Source organism: Nyctereutes procyonoides, unplaced genomic scaffold (assembly GCF_905146905.1).
Source record: "Nyctereutes procyonoides isolate TBG_1078 unplaced genomic scaffold, NYPRO_anot_genome, whole genome shotgun sequence".
NCBI classification, from domain to species: domain Eukaryota; kingdom Metazoa; phylum Chordata; class Mammalia; order Carnivora; family Canidae; genus Nyctereutes; species Nyctereutes procyonoides.
In genome coordinates this window covers 1709847-1734302 of record NW_026575142.1, presented here as the reverse complement: position 1 = coordinate 1734302, position 24456 = coordinate 1709847, and the positions used below count along the sequence as shown (strand labels likewise).

At 38.4% G+C, this 24456-nt stretch overlaps 1 protein-coding gene across 3 annotated transcripts in view; it reads right to left on the bottom strand.

Annotated features, from left to right (window-relative positions):
- Positions 1-20796, bottom strand: part of CALCRL (calcitonin receptor like receptor) — a 99537-nt gene extending 78741 nt beyond the window's left edge. For 2 of the 3 annotated variants that reach the window (XM_055308495.1, XM_055308498.1), the window contains exons 1-2: positions 20538-20796; positions 1642-1709 (exon numbers count right to left, since the gene is read on the bottom strand). The gene's annotated coding sequence lies outside the window, so the exon portion shown is untranslated. The remainder of the gene's footprint in view (positions 1-1641; positions 1710-20537) is intronic. The other variant, XM_055308496.1, reaches the window with a different exon arrangement.
- Between the last annotated feature and the right edge of the window lie 3660 nt (positions 20797-24456).

Here is a 24456-nt window from a genome sequence, read left to right as displayed (position 1 = left end):
CGCCTTAAACTGTCCTGTTACCAATAAGATTTTAAAAAGTGCAAAAGAGGCAGGAAACTTCTCCCCAGAAACGGACCAATACTCAGATCAGAGATCAATCTAATGAAAACAGTTTAAATTAGCACCTTTCATGTTCAAGCCACATCCGATTTATCTCCTTCGCAGTATCCAATAAATGTTAACATTTATAAGTTGGAAAGACCCTTAGAAAAAATATCATGTCATCCTCATAGTTTCCACTGGTACACACAGGCAGTGGAGGTCAAAATCGGCTTTTGCCTAATAAGTGAATTTCCTTCCATTTTATGCTCTTTCCTATATGTCTTCGTTAAGCAAAATTGGGGCTTATAAAAATTGATCTGGCTCCACTTCACATAAAAAAGTTCAGGAAAAAAACCCCGGCTGTCAGATATAAGTAGGCATTTTGAGCATTCAAACCTTGCTCTAAGGAACAGTGACTCATATAAAATGTAATGTACTAAGGAAGCTGACACATAAAAGGATAGAACAACAATGATGAGTTCCCAAAGACGTGCTGTGGGAAAAAGAATAATTATAGAGGGCCTATTTTTGGGTCCAGCCGAATGACTTGGGAATTTGAAAATCAGAAGAAGGAATTATACCACTTAGCTTCGAATTTAAGGTAAAATTATTTAGGAGCCTTTTTTCATTAATGCTATTATCGTTTATCGGGATGATACATGATTGACTTGTTAACTACTTTGCAATCTAAAAATAAGTTAGGACAGGAAAACTAATTTTGTCAGGAAGGGGGCCTTAGGGTGTAATAATAATTGCATAATTAATATGTTATCTGACAGGGAAGTACAACGCTAAATATAAATAAGAAGACACATCTGTCTACAGCAGTAACCTTTTTGGAAGCATCCCTGCCCCTGAAGCTTGTAATTAATGCCCAGGATTAAAATGGAAACTGTTTTTGGCCAGGGAGTTCTAAAAATAGTGCCTAGAACAACTTAAATCTTTGAAACAGTTTACCCCCCCCCCATTTTCCTGTTTGTTTATTTATAAGTGATGTCCTAATCAAGTTTTACAATCACTTGTAGGAATAGAACAGCACCAGTGTGATTCAGAAAAGAAAGAACTCTAGAGAAGAACATTATTTAGTTCAAACGAGCAATCTAGCCCTATTATTTAATAACATCAAACATAATTCTGTTTTCTATGTACATATATACAGTTATAATAAGGTTAGCCACAGATATTATATACGTGCATGTGTGTACCTGTGTGTGTGTGTGTGTGTGTGTGTGTGAGAGATGTTTGTGGCAAATATTAGCAAATCACTAATATCACTAAATCTGATAGGACCCATTCAAATTAATTTAATGCTCTTAGTTTTCTGGCCCAGGGAACAAGAACTCGGGGGCTCAATGCATATCCAAAGGTCCCAAGGAAATGACCTTGTAAGTTTGTCCATAAGTCCATCTCTACCAGTATTTTGTTAGACTCCCTTTCAAAATTCCCTTTATTCAGGAGCTATTTGACATTAAGTTATAAATCATTCTGTGAAATCTTTCTTATTATTGTTTACATGTTCGTATTGTTTTCAACTTCATTGGAAAGTAAACATGTTCCTTTCTTTAGGTCCTGAATGTTCTTTTGTAATGTGTGCAATACCTGAAAGTAGGGCCATCCAAAGTTTTGACAGGTGGCAGCACAAGTGGTTGGTGTATCATCGTAGAACCCTGGATGACAAGAGAACATTCCTGTGAATTTGGCAATATTATTAGTGAATAATGGGATTCCCTAGAACTTAACTTAAAGTTATATACTAGTGAGGTTTTTTGTTGTTGTTGTTGTTAAAACCATAAACCCCTGTATTTTAAATGTTGAATTTTAATGGGAAGTTGGGAGGAGAGGTATCAGGCACTTTGAGGTTGCCAGGTTGCCATCATGCTAACCTGGAAGTAATCAAGAACTTTGTTCTTGGCACTTTATTTTTTAATAAGGAAGATTCTAAGGGGCACAAACATGAAGGATGGTCCCTGTTGTTTAAGATCTTAGCAATAGGAAGAAGTGGATGTCCTGAAATGTTCAGGAGAAATGTTCCAGATGGGAAGGATTGGTCAGTGGTTCTGAGGATGGAATATATCACAGGTTCAAAGTATAGGGAGAAGTTCTGGGTGATCCAAGTGGAATGAGTGATGGGAAAAGAGTGTCATAAACCTGTCAAAGAGGGAGCAGAGGCTGGATGATGGCAGTTTAACATTTAACTTTCTTTAAACAGAGGATATTACCAAAAAGTAAGATCCACCCACCACCGAATGTATATAAACGTATTATGTATATATTATGTATATTAATGTATATAAATGGAGTTTGAATCTATATTTTTAAAGATTTTATTTATTTATTCATGAGAGACAGAGAGAGAGAGAGAGAGAGAGAGGCCGAGACACCAGCTGAGAAGCAGGCTCCCTGTGGGGACCCCAATGTGGCACTCAATCCCAGGACCCTGGGATCACTATCTGAACTGAAGGCAGATGCTCAACCACTGAGCCACCCAGGCGTCCCTATAAATGGAGTTTATATGCATCTTTTCAGACCCAAACTAATGTTGAAGACAAGATATAGCTACTTGTTTATCCTGCTGCACATTTACATGGTAATTGGGCTTACTGAACTTCAAAAATGTTAAATTTCTGTTCGCAAACTATTCATCTCCATTAGTTCATATTGTGATTCGGGAGGCTTTTGTTAAACTTACTTTTATGAATCATCAATTTGTTGCTACTTCAAATGATAATCTTTGGATGATTGCCCAGGATGTCTATGGAGCCATTAGGGATATTTATGTGAAAACTCAAACATGTGAAGAAAGCTATGTTAAAAGCAATCTCTGCAATCAAATCGTTGTGTCTCAAAAAACATTCTTGGATTACTTTGTAAATTTATACACCTGCACATATTTTTAATAATTTATTATATATTATTATAGATTGTGTAGTAGTATATGTTATAATTAGCATCGTGATCTTGTCTTATTAAGTAGATGTGTATTTTTACACCAACAAACTGCACAGTTTCAGAATCTGGATTTTCTTCAAGCTATTTTGAAAAAAGTAGAAACTCTTGTCAGTCTCGACTTTACTGGCCTATATATGGAATTCAGAGGGTTCAAAGTTGAAGTTTATTTTGAGGGATGCCTGGGTGGCTCAGTGGTTGAGCATCTACCTTCCGCTCAGGGCATGACCCCGGGTCCCAGGATCGAGTCCCACGTCGGGCTCCCTGCATGGAGCCTGCTTCTCCCTCTGCCTGTGTCTCTGCCTCTCTCTGTGTCTCTCATGAATAAATAAATAAAATCTTAAAAAAAAAAGTTTATTTTGAGTATTTTCCCAACTTACTAAAAAAAAAAATAGCACATGAAATAGAAAGGACCGTGTAGTATGACTGGTTTTCTTCTGCATGGCCCTGGAGATTTTATTTCACTCCAGCTGAAAACACTATGAAAGAATCTTTCCATTCTTTTGGTGATTTGGGATGAGTGAAAAACAAGTATGTCAGTACTTTCTTCTGGCTATCAGAAAATTTACAGATGACATAATTTTTATTAGTAAACATGTACATGTTTTTTTTAAATTAATTAATTTATTATGTATTTATATTAATTAATTAATTTTAGAGAGAAAGAAGGAAAGAACGAGAGAAAGCAGGATGAGGGGCTGAGGGAAAGAGAAAGATCTCAAGCAGACTCCCCGCAGAGCATGGGGCCTTTTATGGGGCTTGAGTTCACAACCTTGAGACCGTGACCTGAGCCAAAATCAAGAGTCAGGCACTTAACCAACTGAGCCACCCAGGCACCCCAATGTGTTGTACATTTTTTTAAAAGATTTTATTTATTTACTCATGAGAGACCCAGAGAGAGAGAGAGGCAGAGACACAGGCAGAGGGAGAAGCAGGCCCCATGCAAGGATCCCGATGGGGGACTCTATCCTGAGATCCCAGGGTCACGCCCTGAGCCAAAGGCAGATGCTCAACTGCTGAGCCCCCTGGGGCGCCCCTGTGTTGTACATTTTAATATCATAATGCATATGTCAGCATGGTCTGACTTCCACTGTCTTCTGAAAAATATCTGTATCTGTAGCACCAGAGATTAATTAACATCCAAGAAGAAAAGATGCAAAAAAGAGATAAAGCCTCTAGGTTTAAGCCCAGATAAAACTCAAAAGAACACCTATCTTCTTCAAGTAGGGCCATTGGCTGAACTGATTAGACAATGAAATCAAAATCAACTAAACCTCCTGAAAACACAAAAGAAATACAGCAAACAAGAATAACAGATAAACCTTCTTCATGTAATATGGTGATTTAACACAACAACTGAGCTACAAAAAATGCAAACCTAAGCATACTGATTAAGAGGAAATCAGAATATTGAAAAAATATATTGGTTAAATTCAGGTGATGTGTACAAGGGCAATCAAGGGGTTTCAGAAATGAGGGATTATGTGAAAGGCACAAGCTCCAATGCGTTCTGTAATATTTTTATGAATAAGAAATAATTTTTATTGCAGTAGAAAGAGAGACACCAGCTCTTTCAAGAGATTTATAAGCTCCATAAATGATCTTAACTATGCAAAAGTTTATAAAAAGCATACAACACATGTCATTATGCATTTGTTCAAAGTCATAGGATGTTAAACACCAAGATTGAACCCTACTGCAAACTGTGGATTCGGGGTGATTATGCTCAGGTTCATCGATTGTAACAACCATGCTACTCTGGTGATGGACATTGACAGTGAGGGGACGCATGCATGAATGGGGACGGTGCAGTAGGGGTAAGCTTTGTTCCTTCCATCCAATTTTGCTGTGAACCTATAACTGCTTTAAAAAATAAAGCCTATTACAGAAAAAGTGCACATGCATCCAAATGGAATTAGTCATTTTCTTCCTCAATTTTTAAAAGAGATTTTGATGTGTCTTTGATGGGGTTTTTGAATAAAGGAAATAGGAAGTTAGGGATATGATTCTAGGGATTATCAGTTCGTGATCTTGTCACGGTGAGAAATGCTATTCACACACTCGGAGTTCTAAATGTACTAAAATACACTCTTTCCTTTCCCCGGACCGCCTAACAAAAACGAGATAGTTAGTCCTTCTTTTAAATAATTATAAGCAAAAATGGCTTGGCCATAATTCTATAGCCTCAAGTCACTGCTACCCCATTAAAAACAAATGTTTCAGAGAAAATTTTTAATTCTTTTCACGTACAGATTTTCGGTGATGCATAATCAGGGCAACATACATTAAAATCACGATGAGATATTATGTTACTCCCACCAGACTGGCAGAAATTTAAAAGTTTTAACCATAATGGAAAGTGTTGGAAAGGACGTGGTGCAGTGGAAACTTCAGACCCTGTTGATGAGAGTATAAATTGGTACAAGCACTTTGAATTGCTAAAGTCCTGAAATCCCACTCTTACGTAGATTCCCTGAAGAAACTCAGGCATATGTGTACCAGAAGATTCGTGAGAAATTCACTCATTGCTTCATCGTTTGTAACAGTAAAATGGTGGAAACAATCCAAATGTCTCTCAGCGGGAGCAAAGAGCAATGCACGCTGAAACCCTCATAGTGTGGGGCGCTGCAACCGTGGAAAGGAAGAAATCGCAACATGCATTAAGAGGGCTGTGTCCCCAAAATACTAAACGAGAGAAGCAAACTCTGGAGGCTCTGGTTCAGAGGGATGGGACTTTCACAAAAATAGAAACAGCAGAACTAAAAGACATGTTGCTTAAAACATGTGCGTATGTGACAAAGCCCTAAAGTACCCTAAAGTACAGCAGAGGAATGACAAGTGCAAGTTTGGGGTAATGGTTTAACTTCTGGGGCCATGTGTGGGACTTAACTGAGAGGAACATGATGGACACGCCGGGTTCCAGGTAGACAGGCATCTATTTGTTTAAATAATATATTTGTGGTATGCATAATCCTGTGTGTACCCGATTCTTACAATTATAAAATAGTTTTGTAGGCACGGTATGGAGAATGTGACTCCGTACCCTGGAATTAGGTGTTCGTTGTGGAATTATGGAGCAAGATATCAAAATGCAATGTCTGTGTAAGAGGCCAGGGCACTGGGGCGGGGAATGTGGCTGCCTCACACATTACCAACCCAATTGGAAAGTTTACCTCCTTCGGTCAGAATATTGTTAAGATTAGACTCCCTTGGAATATTTCACACTTAAGACATAGTCCATGCACAATTTAAAAGCTTAAAACTTTGTAAATGTGACTTAATTGTATGACCTATTTTGACTTTAGGTTACTTTCCTAGTTATATGGAGGAAATTTTGGAATGCCAGGGGTGAAAAGCTCATAAATCAGTTTGCATGCGTGTGTGTGTGTGTGTGTGTGTGTGTGTGTGTGTATTTACCCCTGAGTCCAGTGAAGGAAGAAAGGGTCAATAAAGTTGTATTTTGGATTATTACCAGGTTCTCAAGACTTTTAAGTGAGGATGACTCAGGCAGGGAAAATGCACCCCCACATCACAAAATTAGTAATTTTCAAAGCCAAACTTAGAAGAGAAAGTAACATATATGTTTTGTTATTTGTATGTAGTTCATGACCAATTGGGCCCAAGCCTTAGAGCATGATTATCATCCAGGGGCTGGTGTTTGCTTCTCACACCTGCTTCATAAACACTCCTCGCCTCTTATCAGAAGGAATAACTTCTAGGCTTAACCCTCAACCTAATTTCCCAAACCAAAGGGCAGGTAAAGTCTTGCTATCTGAGCTGTTAGACCAAGCAGCTGGAAGGCATTTGCATACTAACAATGTAGACATGGCCTTGTATTCACAGCATCTCCACATCTTAATTTATGCAGTTCAGGACTGGATTTTTACTTTCTAACCTTTATGGCAATAAAATATATCTTATTGAACCAACTTATCTCTGTTTATTGCCTCTTTCATCTTCTCTTTCGTTTTCTCTCTTTGGTTCACTCCCCTTTTCTTGATCTAATTTCTTTTACTTTGAAAGCCCATCTCTCACTCTGGTTTCATGTTCACACAGTGAGCGGTAATTTCTAAGTCAGTTACATTCTGACAGTCATATAGATAGAGATAGAGATAGAGATAGAGATAGAGATAGAGATAGAGATAGAGAGAGAGATACAGAGAGATATAGAGATATAGAGATAGAAATAGAGATTGGTTCTGTAGATAAAAAATTTTCTGAACCTTTTCTTTTCTCTGCTCTCCAGATTGGCCCCTCACTCCCTAACTTGTTCCTTTCATGTCTTGTTTTATCAGCTTCTGGGGGAAACTTCAAACCCTCCATCTTGTCATTTACCGAAGACACTATCACCAGACCTGTAACAAAATAACGTGTTCTGGATTAACTCCGAGGGTGGGAGGCATGTGAAGATGGAGAGCACATTTGTTCCTTTAGAGACATCAGAGGTGAGGACAGTTGGAAAGAGGAATTAGTTAAAATAGGACTAATTAGAGAATTGTTAATAACATTTGTTTGGGGAAGGACACCTGGGTGGCTCAGTGGTTGAGTGCCCGCCTTCCACTCAGGGTGTGATCCTGGAGACCTGGGATCGAGTCCCATATCAGGCTCCTTGCATGGAGCCTGCTTCTCCCTCTGCCTGGGTCTCTGCCTCTCTCTCTGTGTGTCTCTCATGAATAAATGAATAAAAACTTAAAAAAACACACACACACATTTGTTTGGGGCAATATAATGAACTTTAAAACAGATTTAAGATCATATTTTATCCTGTAGGCAAGCTAGCTGTCTCTGGTGTTACTATGAATCTTCTAGAATAGAGATACTTAACACAGTCAAGGTGATCTAGCAGATATAAAGGCTGAAAAATCGCTAAAATAATATATGAATATTAGGATATACCTTTAAATCCACTAAGCAGTGGAGAGCCAACTGTGATATTTAGTGAAACCTTTTTAAATTGTCAGCAATTTCTTATGTCAGGCAATTATTCAAACCTCAGAACAGCCTTTTTTTCATCCTACAAGTAGCACTATTAGAAAAAGTTCTCAAGATTATGTGGTGTCTCTGCTGAATCTTGATGAGAGAGAACAAATAGTTTGGCACTGCCTTTTTCTGAATCAGACTGCTGGGAGTATCTGTCATGGGAAGAGCTGATTACTAGCTTGAGAAAGTATAAAGTGTGTCTGCTCCCTGCAAGAAATTAGTCATTTTTTGCAGTCTATTTTTTAAATGAGTTCCTTATTCTTTAAGTTCCTATTTTATTTTAAAAGATTTTATTTTTTAAGTGATCTCTACACCCAACGTGGGGCTTGAACTCCCAACCCTGAGATCAAGAGTCACATGCTCTTCAGACTGAACCCACAAGGCTCCCCTGTACAATAATTTAGTACAGAGTACTTGCATTGAAACTTTTATTGGGGCTCTTATTGATGTTAAGGTTATTTTTAAGTGCTTTTCCCCACCATTTTGCCAAGCCTATCTAGATTAAAAGTTGTCAATTGTCTCTTGGTCTCAGCTTAATTTTTTTATTATTAATTTTGTCTATTTTAAGCTACCTGGGACAAAGAAAATATGTTATAGAATATTGGGTTGTGATGCTATATGTAAACATACCAGAAATAAATTGAATGTAGACTAATCCTTAAAACAAAATACATTTTTGTTAGGGCATTGGTATCATTTATGTTTTGTAATCAGAAGCAGATTATAAGCACATTATTCGATAATGACCATATCCAATAAAGCCAGGAAGTTCAAGAAAAGTTAAAGAACAGGAAAGGATGGTGCCAAGAAGAAGCTGTTTGACAATTTAATGTTTGGAGCAATACTTCATTTGGGATGGAAGGTTGTTTAATCCAGACAAGTTTTGTTGCTTGAGGTTTAAAAGTCAGTCAGATAATATGTTAAAATAACCAGTAAAATAACTTCAACATATTTTATATACGGATTTTCTCTGAATATTATGAGCATAATTTGAGAAGTCTTTTTCTCAAAGGAAGATTATGGTTTCCATAAATGACATGCATATCTGGGCTCAGAAGAAAAAAATCTGATTTTAATATTTTTAGGTGAATGAATGATTAGCAGTCTGTTTTAAAAGAAAATCAAGTTAGCTATATGAATCTCAACACATAGAGAATCTAAATTTAAGACAAATATTGTTATAACTTATGAGAGGAGTCCATTCAGAAGATATATTTTGTGAAAATCCACCATGAAGTTTTCAAACAAACCGTGACTCTACTTGATGACAAATATAGATTTCCATTTATAAAATAGTTCTTTGGCTCTACATTTGGAAAACTTCCAAAACTACACAAGAATGAAAGGGCATTGACAGTTGGCATTCTTTTTAGAATTGTCTTTCAATATTTACAAATCAACACTTAGAAGCTTCATGAATCACAGATTTTCACACACATAACTCATCACTTATCAAACAGTTGTATAATTTTTTGTGAATTAAATTTGGATTCTACATATATACATATTTTTAAAAGATTGATTCACTTTTTTTCAATGTCACTGCTATGGTTTTTTTCTCCTTCTATAGACTTTTTAGGGTTATTGTCCAGAAAGGCAATCAGTAATGGAGCAAGACTCTTGTTGGGAGGCCACAGTTGGCAGGTCTGCCAGTTTCAACAAGAAATCCTGCCAAGTTCAGCCATTGTTTGGCCATTTGGGGAAATGCTTCAACATTTTGTGTTAAAATGCCCAGCAACCTTCTCATTTACCCTAGTTTGAAAGGTCACTCCTTGGAATTCAGTGAAACCTGAACACTAACTACATTACAGAAAGCATCTTTACTAATTCATTTCCCTTTACAAAAGCAGTGGAGTGATAAATATTAGGTTGACCTAAGAATAATAAAATGATAATTAGTTTCTGAATATTTTCTCCCTCGCCATGGGTTGTGTTTCTAACACCTCCAAAACTTCAGCTCTAGCATCTCTTGTACACTGCATACAAAAATCACATAGAGTCGCTGTTTAGTTTTCTGTGGAGACAAAGAAACATATTTACTCACTTAATCACTTATTAAGCAATACTTAAGCATCTACTAGGTGCTGCCATTTATTTAGATGCTTGGGATATATTAGTGAATAAAGAGAAAGCAGCAGAAGAGCCTGTATTGTAGAGCTTCCATGTTAAAGATACGGACAGATCATTTGTAAATTATAGTTGATGGTTTGTTGAAATGTGATTGGTCTTACGGGAAAAAGCTAGGACAAACCAAAGTAGATGAAGATGAGCCAAAGGGTCATGGTGGTGCAGGTGTAGCTGACTTGGAATAGTGTCTAGGTTAGGTCCCAGGGAACAGTTTGTACCTGAGCAAAGACTACAGGGGGGCGAGGGAGCTGGCCTATGGATTACTGAGGCAAGAGCATTCTGTGCTCCCTGAAGGAAACCCATGGATAATTTTTAATCTTACTTCAGATAAGGTGCTTATCTTTTTAAAAATTTTATACCAATCGATACCAGAAATATTAACAAGAAGTAAATTTGTCTGTGGGGGAAGGAAGAAGAAATACTGAAGTCTGGAGTTCAGGAACTATGGGCCCACGCATAAGAAAGATTAGCATTTTCTTTCATATTCAGGTGCTGTAATGGTGGGTATGTGATGAAGAGTAGAAGAGACATGATAAACTCAGAAAGTTACTCCGTTGATTCATTCAAATACGTTTCCTGTCATTAATCTCTATTATAATCTTATATCAATAAATATGATGCACGATGTTTGTTGTTTATTACAAATTTATTTTAATTCTAAAGAGTTATCTGAGTTAGGATTGATAGAAAAGATAGAAAAGCTCCTACGTTATATTTACAGGTGCGTCCTTCCATGATTATAAAATTCTGCAGTTATATCTGGGAATAAAAACATAGGCCAGAATGGAGACCAGTCCTTGAAGTCTATAAGACTTTGATTAGTTAGAAGTAGAATGTTGTCTAAATGTAGAAATGTAACTTTTTGCTTTTTAAGTATATGCTATTTCAGGATCTACATCATATTTACACTCAATGAAGTCCTTCGAAGACATATTGAGCCAGAGTCTCCTATTTCTAAGTTAGAAACTCATTAATTAGATTTATTTACCTTACTCAGGACTCTGGCTTCAGAAACTATATGTAACATGAACAGTTTTGAACATGTAGTCCTTTATGGTACAGATAGTACCAGAGTCGATAGAGTTGAGAGCTTGCAACTTGGAATATGTAGTCTTTTATGAAGTTAGAATTTAGTGAATAATCAGCTTTCAGAGTTAACCTGAAAAAAAATCACACAATTAGTGGATTTTCAAAGGATGTGTGAGTTATACAATGACCCAAACATAAACTCTCTGTTAATTTTGGTGTATTTATTTTGAAGGAAATAAGCTGGAATCTAGTTCTTTAAATATGGACATGTATTAATTTTATGATCAAAAAGATTCAGTTCGGTGTTTTCTAATAATTTTGAACTGATAACATGGAACACAGCACAGGAAATCCTTTTGGAAAATGCCTAATTAAGGAGGTTAACTCATGTGAAGAGTTCCAATTAATTAAAATATTAAACAATATTTAGGAAAATCATTTTTGGGGCTTCACCCCTGTCAGTTTGTTTTTGACCTTAATACTTGCTCATATCTCATTTGAAGACTTTCCTGTTCAAATTAATGAAACCAAACATTCTTCAAAGCTTTCTTTTTTTAAAAAAGATTTTATTTATTTATTCATGAGAGACACAGAGAGAGAGGCAGAGACACAGGCAGAGGGAGACGCAGGCTCCCTGTGAGGAGCCCAATGCGGGACTAGATCCCAGGACCCTGGGGTCACACCCTGAGCCGAAGGCAGACGCTCGACCCCTGAGCCACCCAGGTGCACTCTCAAAGCTTTATTCTTAAGACTATCTTTCTTTAATCACATTCTTTCTGTCTTAAAAGTGAACAATTTCTCACCCAGCCATGATGTTTGCAGTTGATATAGATGCAAGGAAATCTTTCTGTTAAAGTATGAATTGGCAAAGTCATATTAGAAGCAGTTGAAAATAAGGTATTTCAGAATGTCTTCACCGAAGCACATACTATGGTGGGCTAAGTAGAGTTCATTAGACTGTCGTTCTTTCTTTCAGGGTTGAGGTTTTGTTTTGTTTTGTTTTGTTTTGTTTTACAAAAGTTTCATCTATAATCCAAGGTTCCCAAAATGTAATCAATATGTATGAAAAATATCTCATTTATCAAATCTTGTCATTTTAGAAAACACCCTACTTCAGGCATTCAGTCCTGACCTTGTGACAAGATGAAAGGAGAGTGGCAGCCAGCAGGAGAGATGAAGGGTGCATATTTTAATTGTGCTGAGCACTGAGGTGGAGCTGATGCAGTCCAGAGCGGGGTCCTGTTTTGCTAACCTGCAGCAGCAAGCATTGAGCCTGGCACATTGTGAGAGCTTGCTGAACTGAGGATCATCCTGTTGAACCCTTGCACCTCTCAAGAACAATAAGTCATATAACTTAAAAAACAAACTGTTCTCTGACAGAATTAAATTCTGGTGTGAACAGAAAATTCCCCAAATAAGATAGGCTGCAATAAGAACAGACTTTAATTGAATAAGAGAAGGGGCAATTCTGGAAGGTTTTAGGAGTCATGTAGAGAAAAAACATGAAACATGCTACTTTTTTTTTTTTTTTGAATATAGGAACCTTATACCCTTTAAGCCCCCCTTAATTATAATATCATTGTTTTAAATATTTCTTCTACCTATAATCAGACTCCACCCCCATCCAAAAAAAGGGGGGGGGGCCTCAGTCACTGGAGAATATATACCATGCTCAATGCTCATAGTTAGATGACTTTACATTATTAAGATGTTAATCATTTTCGATTTAACTAATGAACACACTGCAATTCCAATTATCATTTGAGGAGAAATTTTTAAAGAACTTCCAAAATCTAAAAACCTAAGTAATTTGGGGGAAAACAGAGCAAATATGGGTGAATGCCCCTCACTAGTTGTAACAGTTAATTGTATACATTAACTTGGCCAGGCTATGGTGCCTGGTTTGATCAAACACTAGTCTGGATGTTGCTATGGAGGATTTTTGTAGATGTGATTGACATCTAAGATCAGTTGACTTTAAGTCGAGGAGATTATCTGGATAATGTGTCTGAGTCCCATCCAATCAATTGTTGCTGTAAGAGCAACACTGAGGTTTTCTGAAGAAGAAAGAATTCTGCAAAATTTTCGTTTTCCAACTAGTCTTGACTACTGGAGGCTGGAGAGTAACTACTGGGCATTTGGTGTGAAGGAAGGTGAGGGTTAAGCAGGTGTAGATGAAAGAACTTAGTGGAAGGAAATGCATACACAAAGAAAGATGGGAAATTACCAATGGCAGATTTCACTTACTATGTACAGGTATATCTCATTTTATTGTGCTTCTCAGCTATTGCATTTTTTATAAATTGAAGGTTTGTGGTAATCCTGCGTTTAACAAGCTTATCGGTACCATTTCTCTGGCATTTACTAACTTCATGTCTCTGTATCACATTTTGGCAATTCTCTCAGTGTTTCCGACTTTTTTATTATTATTACATTGTTATGGGGATCTGGGATCAGTGTTCTTTCATATTACTATAGTGATTGTTTGGGGCACCACTGACCTTGCCAGTAAGTGTCGTGTGTACTCTGACTGCTTCCCCCATCTCTCTCCCTTTCCTTGGGTCTCACTACTCCCTGAGATACAACCATATTGAAATTAGGCTAATTAGTAACACTAGAATGGCCCCTAAGTGTTGAAGTGAAAAGAAGAGTCACATATCTACCACTGCTGTGGTCTGGATAGAAGATCAAACCGGCTTCAACACTCACTTGAGCCAAAGCCTAATCCAGAGCAAGGCCCTGACCCTCTTCAATTCTATGAAGGCTGAGAGAGGTGACGAAGTTGAATAAGAAGTTTGAAGCTAGTGGAGGTTGGTTCCTGAGGTTTAAGGACTGAAGCCATCTCTGTGGCATGAAAGCGCAAGGTCAAGCAGCAAGGGCTGATGTAGCAGCTGCAGCAAGTTATCCAGATCCACCTAAGATCGTTAATGAAGGTGACTACAGGAGACAACAGACTTTCAGTGTAGATAAAATAGCCTCCTGTAGGAAGAAGATGTCATTTAGAACTTGCATAGCTAAAAAAAAAAAAAAAAAAAAAAAAAAACTTGCATAGCTAGAGAGGAAAAGTCAATGCCTGGCTTCAAAGCTTCCAAGGACAGGCTGGCTCTCCTCTTAGGGGCTAATGCAGCTGCTGACTTTGAGTTGAAGCCAATGCCCATGTACCACTCTAAAAGTCCTAGAGACCTTAAGATTTATGCTAAACCTCCCCTGCCTGTGCTCTGTAAAATAGAACGATAACGTTTGGACGATGGCACATCTGTTTACAACATGGTTTAATGAATATTTTAAGCCCACTGTCAAGAACAACTGCTCAGAAAAAAAAAAAATGATTCCTTTCAAAATATTACTGCTTATTGAAGATGCGCCTGGTCACCCAAGAGCTCTGATAGAAACGTACAAGGAGATCAATGTCGTTCTCATGCCTGCTAAGACAGCATCTGTCCTGCAGCCCATAGATGAAGGAGTCATTTCAACTTTCAAGTCTTATTTTTAAGAAATACATTTTATAAGGTTAAAACTGCCATACATAGTGATTCCTCTGATGGGTCTTGGCAAAGTAAACTGAACATTTTCTGGAAAGGGTTCACCATTCTAGATGCCATTAAAAACACACATGATTCAAAATATCAACATTCACAGGAGTCTGGGAGAAGCTGATTCTAACCTTCAAGGCTGACCTTGAGGAGTTCAAGATTTCAGTGGAGGAAGTCACTTCAGATGTGGTAGGAAAAAAAAAAGCAAGAAAACTAGAATTAGAAGTAGAAATTAAGGATGCGACTGAATTGCTGTAACCTCAAGATAAAACTTTAACAGATGAGCAGTTGCTTTTTGTGGGGGAGCAGAGATAATGGTTTGAAATGGAATCTATTCTTAATAAAGATGCTGCGAAGACTGTTGAAATGACAACAAAGGATTTAGAAAACTCCATAAACTTAGCTGACAAAGCAGCTGCAGGGTTTGAGGGGACTGCCTCCAATTTGGAAAGAAGACCTGCTGTGATACCACGCTATCGAACAACATCTCATACTACAGAGAAATCATGCATGAAAGGCATCAGTGGATGCAGCGGACGTCATTATTGACTTATTTTAAGAAATAGCTACGGCTACCCCAATCTTTGGCACCACCACCCTGATCTGTCAGCAGCCATCATCATCAAGGCAACGCCCTTCCGCCAGCAAAGAGAGTACAAGTCACTCAGCTCCAGGTGATGGTTAGCATATACATTTAGCAATAAAGTGTTTTTTAATTAAGGTATATATGTTGTTTTAAAGCATAATGCTCTTGCACTATACTGTTTACATAACTGTTGTAAGTACTGGGAAACCAACAAATTCATTCAACCAGCTTTGTCTATTATATCACTTTGTTGAGATGATCTAGAACCAAACCCTCAATGTATCTGAGGTCTGCTTGTCCTTCCACCTAAGCTTCCGGGGACAATATCCATTCACACCAGGGGGACCAGATTCCAGCCACTAATTGGAAAGGGAAGCAGAGGGGTTAAGAGCAAGAACTCTGGAGTCTGGATTGCCAGGATTCATTTCCTGCCACCTCCCCTTGAATCGCTGTGTGATTTGGGCACATTATAGAATCTATTATTTAAGTAGAGGTAAGTCTGCTCTCTTGCCTCACATTTGAAGACAACTACATAGTTAGGAAAACGTGCGCGTGCGCACACACATTTTGTTTGACATTCTTTTCACATAGTTTTGATCCTCCCTATTTTCAGTTATAACATGCTTCATTCTTCTCTAGCACTTACCAAAGTTCCCCTTCAAATTATCCTTGGAAAGAAGGCAAAATTGAGATTTATGCCCCAAATACCTAAACAACTGGTATTATGCTAATCAATGAATATGGATTCAATTAATACTCATTGTAGAATTTATGAAACTGATACTTGGATATAAGGCAGATTTATCTTAGTTTTGATTGATAAAACCAAGCCTGTGTGCTCATGAATATGCTGATGAACTCCCTGAGACTCAGCTGTGAGGAGAGAGGCACCGTTTACTAGAGCGCTGTTATTTACTGTGCCAAACGACATGCTCAGGAGTCACTGTGCTTTTACAAGAAACATAGTTGAGCTCAGGTTAACCTACACTCAAAAAATAATGACAGATTCATACAAAAGTTTATGCCATATTAACATTTTTTAGTTTAAAAACTACATTCCAAGGTAAGGGGAATAAGATTTCTCTGAAAATTGGGGTTTACCCAACAACCTTAATGAAGCAGAGCTATAGCCTTTATACCATAGTGGTAGGTTGGTTATGTATAAATATATATTTACTTATTTATATTTATGTAGGGTTGAGTTGAGATTTTTGTCCTTTTAGTTGCTAGTAAGGTAAAAAAAAAACATACATTTAATTAAAAGCACAAGGGAATGAAAGATAAAACTTGTTTTACATTTAAAAAATAAATACACTATTTTGATAATTTTTGCAAACAATAATATATCAGTGTGTTAGTTTTGTAGAATACTGCATCTTGTAAGTAAACACACTAAAGGAAAAAAGAAGAAACCTGTTCTAGGAAAATATTTGCAATTTATCATCTGATAATTAATACTACTAATCTCATAAACATAGACTCTCAGTTACAGCCAGTGATTCTATTTTATTTTTAAATGATAGTAAGACTTTTATTGTGTAGTTAAAAATAAAATTCATTTCTTCATTTTTTGTAAATAATTTATTAAATTAAAAAGTAATTTGATTTTAAGATTACACAAATATTGGAAAATGTAGACTTAATCAAATTTAATGTACAATATTATAATACTAATTAGACATGAAAAAATAATAATCTAGACTTATTGAGGACTTTTCTTTTAAATTAGAATGGTAATATAATGTATAAAATATATTTCCTATCATTTCCATGGCTTGTTGACTTAATTATCATATATCTAATTATATATTCTTTTTCCCTAAATAACACAAGCTCAATACTTACATTCCAAATTTTACAATTAAATATATTCCATCTATCACTGCTTCAATGTTATACTAATTAAGACTATATATCTTCAAATTTATAAAACAAATTATAGGTAGGTAAACCAAAATTAAGTTATGAAAACTATCCAGATACTTTGAGTTGTGTAACTGCTGTTGATGGATTTGGGCAGGAATTCCTGTGGGAATTCTAAACAAGGAAAATGATTGAAATATCTAGTAGGTAGCCCTGATCCTGTGTTTCTCACAAATTTTTATTTTCCATCTAATTTCACCAGAACATTTTCCTATATTAAATGAGAGGATTTCTTGAAATAATTTAATAGTGCTGCATGGTGGAAGTACTTTGGTAGAAAAAGAGAGCTTTCCTAAGAAATTATAAATGTTTATAGTTCATGCATGGGCTTCAAACCCAGATAGAGACAAATGTTTTAAACAGCTATGTGCGGACTTTTCATCTTAAGTGTATTCTCTGATAGTCTGATTAAATCAAGAACTTAGAGGAGCTACAAAATTTGACCCTGAGTGTCCTTCATTAACACCATTGCAATGGGACAGCTTATGTTTTAGGATTAATACTATCTCTGAATCCCAAACAAAGATAAGATAGAGAATAAAGCCAATGATTTCAAATAACGTCCTTTAAATATATTTGTTTCTTGAAAAGTTGATATCATAATCATGATACCTCTAAAAACATTTTTTAAAGCTGCGTTGACAGTCATACTTAGAGTATGAAATCAGTTTTGTTTCATGAACGTACGTTTTGATCCTTTAAACAGCTTTTTGTTAACTTTTGTATAAATATCTCTAAGACAATTCTTAAAAATTAAGTTACTATGAAATTTTAACCATGGAGCTAAGAATTGAAAGGAAATGATGTTATAGTAGTCACAAAAAGTAGTCACAAAAAAATTTTAACTTATAGTAGTAAGTTAAAATATATGACAACATATTAACTGAAGTTTGATTAGTTTTATGTGTTTATCAAATAATTTTCCACATTAACGTAAAGCATATAAAGTCATCTTTCTTTGCCTTGATATTATTTTGAATTTCTTACTGAAATAAATTCATTATTCGTAAAATAATGTTAAAACACATAGGGTGAATATGACGGTTCTCTTAAATATGCTAGGGTTTTGGTTCCATTTAAACTTATGCTAGGCATCACCAGCAAGTAGAGTATATACACCTTGGTCACTCATTTAATACAGTTTTAAAAATTACAGAACCAGTTCTAATGTCTTTTTATTTTCCTGTTTTTCCAATCTTCTTTTTTCAGAGTGGATGATCAGTTTTATATATTCTAAAAGTCTACATATTTTAACTAACAAAAGAGTATTTTGGAATGTGCTAATATCTATCAGGTAAAAAAGATCTTGTAGTAATAACAGAAAGCATATTTCTTTAAGATAACTGAATATTACAGGTAGAACATGCCTCAGCTACACTATTCTTATGATTTCTGAATCCTATGTTTCATACTGAGTATTGGCCTTAAACTTTGCATTGATTTTATGATCCTATAGCATCTAGAAAAAGAAGTTAATTCTTTATGGCTGAAAGCATGCATTGATCCTCTGATATTCTCTTATCATTAAAGAAAGCAAACTTTATTTCAAACGCTCAATGATTTTCTCAAATAATAAGTCTTTGACCTTCAAATTCATTGCTTAGTGGTTTTCAACAGTATTTTCTGAAAATAAAAATAATAAATCATATTATTAGTGCAGTTGCAAAAACTTAAGTTACGGAAGAAAATTATGGGGTTTTGGTTAGCAATTAAGTAACAATTAGAGAAGTTTTGGAGAGTTCCTTATTATAAAATATGATATTGACTCAATATAATACCTCCTGCTAAGAAAATAATCTAATTTAAAAAATGCTATTCTAATTTTTGTTACTAGGCCATGGCTTTGGATTAGGCATTTAATGTGTTCTCTTCATTTCCTTCCTCAATTATCTAATGGTTATTTACAAAGTCACCTTCTAAAAACACATTTTCCTTTCCTGCACATGTATCAGAGAATTCAATACAATTAATGATTGAAAGGAAATCAGAACTCAGGCATAATATTTTTAAGAATCACAAAAAACAAGACTTAATTGACGTTTCCATTATTTGGAGTAATTTGTGAAAAATTGAGTAGAAAATTACGAGGGAGTTACTCAGAATGAGTTTGTAGTCCACTGTTAATGCACCAGATTATGGGTGATGAAGTGCAAGATTTCCCCATTGAAGGACATTTTGCAGAGTATCATTACATAGATAAGAATATATACATATATATATGTATAAATTAAGTCAGTCAATATAATCTGAACCCATATCTGAATCTAACTTTTATAATAAATAAACTAAATCAGTCAATATAATCTGAACTCAAATCTGACATCTAATCTTTCTTAGCAACAGATTTGTGATGTGTCTATACCACCACTTAGGTAGACGATCGTTCCTTCACAATCCAGCACAATCTGTACTGGCGAAGGAAGCATTAACAGATGTTTCATCTCAACATTACTGTAAGTTTTTTCTGGACATTCATTAAAAAAAAATACACACTTTCTCTGTTTAATAATCTGATATATATATATTTGGGAAAACTTTGTTACTTTATGCACAGTTATCTCTATTTCACATCCTGCCCCCCAAAGCTTGCAGAAGGATACCAGACAAATTGAAGGAATATATTATTAACTAAAGAATCGTAAAATTACAGTTAATGTAGAAGTAACATTTCCTTGACCCTAGCTGGGTTTTTGTTTTTCGGTTTTTTGGTTTTTTTGCAGCCCACTCCCTGATCCAATACAGTGGAAACCATTCAGGGTTAGCAAGGGAGAGACTTAACCACATCTGGCAACAATGAACAATGAAAATTCTATTAGTCCAATAGTCAGAGATGTATGTGTAAATAAAGGTGAAAGGCGAATGGGAGACAAACCTCATAAACCCAGAGTGATCACTTTTCTTCTAATTCTCCATTTTCCCCAACTGCAGAGTGACTGAGGCTCCAGGACCCCATACGTAGTTACTCCATCTCCCTTTCTCAGAGTACTGACAATATAAAAAGTTTAAAGACCCTTCTTGGGGGGGAAATGTTTTCCAGCTGTCAAAATTTAAGCTTAGCTAATAGCAGAGCAAATTTTAAAGGGCATCGTTCCCTGATTAAGACATTTGTTCGAAGTATGCCTTTTAATCCATTTGGAGTTTTATTCCTTGCTCAGTTTGTCTTCCGGAATGTCACGGTACATAAGAATACCTCGTAGTAATAGGCTCTGTACACAGTTTGGAGTAAAGCCCTGTCGTTTCCCTAACATTTGCAATAGATGAGAAGATGCTTGGACATTAGTCCGACCACCACGTCCCACCACGGAAACCCTGCCAGACTAAAGGATGAGCCTTCCCACACGACATGCATTTGTTCTGAATAATGTACTTACCCGGCGCAGCTTCTAGGGAAATTCTTGGTGAAATAGTCTCAGGATGGAATTTGATTTTCTGAGATTCCGAAGAAGAGATTAACACCACCCCCCCACGCCCGGGCAAGGTGAGGAAGAGGCAAAGCCTTGCCAGGTGACCCCGCAGACAGGCTGGGGTCCGGTTAGCAGAGCTCGATGTCCCCAGATCAGGAGGTGATTCGCTCTGCTGCAGAGACAGGGTTGTTCTGAGGAGATTGCAAGTGTTGTCACATTGTAAGTGCTCAGCAGCCGAAGGGAAACATCAGAGCTTCCTGTTACATCACTCTGACCCCGCCTGCAGTTAGTGTTAGGTTACTTTCCTCCCCAAATAGCATACCCCAGGCAGGCAGCCCTCCTCTGCCGCCGGGGGCTGGAGCGAGAAGCAGCCTGAACAGACAGACATCAGGTGCTGCGGCACCTCGCGGCTGGAGCTCACCTGGACGGGGGCTGTCACTACTTGCCACTGAGCTGCCTGCCTCCTGGAGGAAATGCGAGCGCACCCCCTGCTCCGGGGATCACAGGCGTCAGGGCAGTGTTTCTGGGTGTGGGTGTGTGCATGTGTGTGCGCATGTGTGTGCGTGTGTGTGCATGTGTGTGGGTGTGTGCATGTGTGCGTGCATGTGCACAGGTGTGTGCATGTGTGCCTGTGTGCGTGCATGTGGGTGCATGTGGGTGCGTGTGTGCTTGTGTGCATGTGTGTGCATGTGTGCATCTGTGCATATATGTGCATGTGCGTGTGTGTGTGTGTGTTGAACTGCACTTTGCAAAGCGTCGAGGAACTATTATCTAACTCACCTTCGTGAGTGAACACACAAACCATACCAACACCCATCATGATTGGCTCCGTGACCCCACTCTGACCGAGCTCTCAGAACCACAGCTATTCTCACACCGGTTTCTCACAATTAAACGATGAAACGTTTTCCTGTAGGTCTCTACACTTTTTTTTTTACTTTGTCCAAGACATAACTGAGTGTGTATGTGTCATAAACGAATCCCAGTGTGTGGACACATGCTCTGTGTGTGTGTGTGTGTGTGTGTGTGTGTGTGTAAAGATCCGTAGGATTGTTTTGTCATTACATGTAGGCATGTATATTAGGGAAAGTAGCTTTTTGAGAACATATTTATAAATTTAAAATGACTACACACGTTTTGAAATATTGCACTTCATTCTGTCATTGTCACCTATGAAATTAAAAAGTGATTTATATTATTACATGTATCCCTCAGAGTAACCCTACCAAAAATGTGGATGACTTACAACCAGAGTGATCATGTAAAATACGTAACATATTCTAATTTTATAGAAAATGTTTTCCCTCAACACATAGTTTTATTCCAAGTGTGTTTAATAAATCATTGGACAGTATCAAGGAAGAATGCTTTAAATTTGAAATGCACTTGTATTTTAATAATCCAGTAAATGTGTGAGATACATCAATCAGCATCATTGCTGAAACCTAAGCAGCTCTGGGCATCAATGTCTTCATCTGTAGACTAAAAAAGAGGCGAATCAAATAATATCTAAAATCGCTTGTATCTCTAAGAATTTGAATCGACAAGTTGCGTGACATTTAGAAATAGATAAGAGACTTTGATAATCATTCAAGTCTCCGTATCTTGGTAAATCCGAGCTCAGAGGTGCTGGACAACTATTCGATTACTGACATTCGGGAACAAAATGAGATGCTCACGGTTTTCGTTCACAGATGAAAGAGGAAAGGGCAACGTAAAGTAAAGGGACCCTATGTTTCTGAGGCAGTCTGCACCTGCCCACACTTCTTATTACCCGGATCCATGGAAGAAACTTATTATACAACTTGGGTTTTAAGATCAGTGGGATCCAGGTGAATAAAAACGCATGCATATAAAAATAGGGCACATCCTAACGTCTGCCAGTTAGGGTTAAGAGACCTGCAAGCAACGGAGTGATGCACGCGTGCCAGTGAAAGAGAGGAATACGCAGAGGAGTGCAGGTGCGGGTGACAGACGACTGTATGCGCAGGTGCGCTTTGGGGGGAGGCCCTGCCAGGCTGCTGGGAGGCACTTCGTTTGAGCATCTCCTCCAGCCCCTAAGAGGAAAAGTCAACATTGCAGATTAGGCCCGGCCCCACAGAACCCCACAAACAAGGGCTCCTTCATCAGGCTGGCGGCTGAAACCCCTGAGGACGGCTGCCCTGAGTCCTGCCACCGTGGGGAGGGGCGCAGGGTCAGGAGTCCCTGGGAGAAGCGGGAAGCCCAGAGGCCCAAAATCCCAGGCCGGGTTCCGACCCTCTCTCTGTGTGGGACCTTTCATGGGGCCTTTTATAAGCCTTGCTGTTCCCGTCTGCAAAGTCAGAGCGGACTCCCACCCTAGAGTGTCCTACCCGAGCGAGCCTGTCCCTGTGTCCTCGCCTTCCGCGCTGAGTGTAACACTGACGCCTGGAAGGGTGAACGCAGCTGTCGATCCTAAGTCATGAAAATCTAAAACTTTTCCCAATAAGCTCGTGAAAGCATTGATTTTTTTTTTTCAAAGATTCATTTACTTCATTTGCCCCACACTAGTGAAGCCTAGGGACCGCAGAGTCTGTGCTTTGAACTTTTGTCCTAGGGCTGTCCCACCAAAGCTCTTCCCTCTGCTGTCATCGGCTGCCACCCCAAGGCCCAGCGGGGTTATCACGTTCACACCCAAGTGAGCCATCTGGGCACGTGGCCACGTGGCTGGAGCCCCTGCAGACACTCACGTGGCGCTTTCCAGGCGCACCTGTAAGCCTTCCTAGAGCTGATGGGCCAGCTGCCCCACTGACCGGATCCTTAAGAGTTGCCGTGTCGTGAGCTCCCAATGAAACAAATGGCTTGAGCGCTTCTAGGCAGCCACTCTGGGATCCAGGGGACAGGACAAAGGACGAAGAATGCAAATTTCTCAAGTTCACGCTGAAAGATGATGACACGTATTTAAGAAAATGAAAATATTTCGGCAATGAGCGAGGTGATTTTTAGGCCGTGTGCTATGACTCCGTTAGCCAGCATCGTGCACCTCGTACACACGTAGGATCATCTTTCTCCACACAGATTGAAGACACTCGCCACACATCCTAGCGACTGAGCTTGTTATTGTGAGCCAGATGCGTAGTAGTTGTACTGGGGAGTTGGAGAAAACTAAGATGGGCCTCACTGGGTAGCCGTGGGTAGCACACACTGACGCCCGTGAGGCCTCCAGCACCTGCCTCTCCATGGTCACTGCTGTCACTACCCCCGGGGAGTCCCACCCACCTCTCAGAGCGCCTCAGTAGGCTTTCTGCAGAACTGAGGAACACCGTGTGCCTGGGACATGATGCACATGCTGCTCGGCAGCCTTGCTGTCCTGCACAAGGGTTGCACAAGTGTAGGCCCTGCACAAGGGTTGCACAAGGGTAGGCCCTGCACAAGGGTTGCACAAGGGTAGGCCCTGCGCAAGGGTTGTCCACGCGGCCCGGGTCGGGCTCGGAGTGCCATCGTGCCCCGGGAATGCACACCGGCTGCCGGGTGAAAGGCGCTTGGACTCCGGCTCAGGAGGAGGCCAGCCCACAGTCTCCGATTAGTGACTGACTAATCCAGACTCAGTCAAATGGACCAAAATGTGGATCGATGCATTTCATTCTGCAGCTGCGCCGGCGACTTTAAATTTGTGCAGCTATAGCCTTGCAGGATGGTTTTGCTACAAAAGTGAACAAGACAAAACAAAACAAAATGCTTCTACTGGAAACGTAGCAGGGACAGACTGCCCCTGGGGACAATGCTAGAACGATCTGTAGGAACGGTTTCTATGATTATGTTGCAAGTTATGTTTCAGGTATGAGCCCTGCGGTGGTGAGTCTGCGTTGTCGGTGCTCTAGAGTCACTACTTACATGGAGATGATCCCCGCCGTCCGCAAAGCTACAC